Below are 757 nucleotides of genomic sequence, written 5' to 3'. Positions count from 1 at the left end.
CGTACCACTGTCGGTACGGTGTGCTGTCAATGAGCACGATGCAGTTCTTTACTAGGGTCTTGGTGCGGACCAGTTCGTTGTTGGATGCATTGTAGACCACATCAGTAATCCTTGTTTTGCGAGTACAACACTCGGAGCCCCAGGAGAAGTTCCCCACATCCAGCCTCAATGCACGGTACTTCTTGTTGCCTCCACGCACACGGACTGTGTGTATGCAGCGCAGGCCAATCTTAGTGTTGGCAGCAGGGCGTCCCAGCTCATATTTTCGCTTCTTGTGATAGGGCTTTCTCTTGCCCCCGGTCTTGTGGCGCTTGTGCCAGTTGTTCCGAGAGATGCCCATGGCTCAGCGCCGACTGGCTGTTTTTCTTTTTGTCTGTTTGCTTATTAAACTTAGCTACCGTATTTCCCCATGTATAAGACGTTCACATGTATAAGACGCACCTTAATTTTGGGGCCTGAAATTTGAAAAAAAATGTATTACATAGAGTTATTGAACTCAAGTTTTATTCATCATAAAATTCATATAAGTCCTCATCACTGTCAGAACTCCCAACCATTAGCTTGTCCTCATCTGTGTCTGATGACGAATCACTGTCTTCATATATTGCCTCTCATGGCCTTCTTCTGCCGTGGCGTTTTCAGTAGAGTTTCTTCTTCCCGTAGTCTTGGATTGTTTTCTCATTTGGAGGAGGACCAAACTTATGTTCAGCAGCACGATTTCCATTCACTTTTGCAAACTGGATCACTTTTAACTTTC

General features: G+C 45.6%; 1 pseudogene across 1 annotated transcript; it reads right to left on the bottom strand.

Moving 5' to 3' along the window:
* Positions 1 to 4: 4 nt before the first annotated feature.
* On the bottom strand, positions 5 to 351 carry LOC109378876 (40S ribosomal protein S8 pseudogene; annotated as a pseudogene). The gene has a single exon (XR_002123081.1). The product of XR_002123081.1 is annotated as a 40S ribosomal protein S8 pseudogene (transcript).
* Positions 352 to 757: the final 406 nt, after the last annotated feature.

This window comes from Hipposideros armiger, unplaced genomic scaffold, assembly GCF_001890085.2.
Source record: "Hipposideros armiger isolate ML-2016 unplaced genomic scaffold, ASM189008v1 scaffold_5932, whole genome shotgun sequence".
Lineage (NCBI taxonomy): Eukaryota > Metazoa > Chordata > Mammalia > Chiroptera > Hipposideridae > Hipposideros > Hipposideros armiger.
Note: the sequence above shows the minus strand (reverse complement) of the source record. Positions and strands in the feature narration are given on the sequence as shown.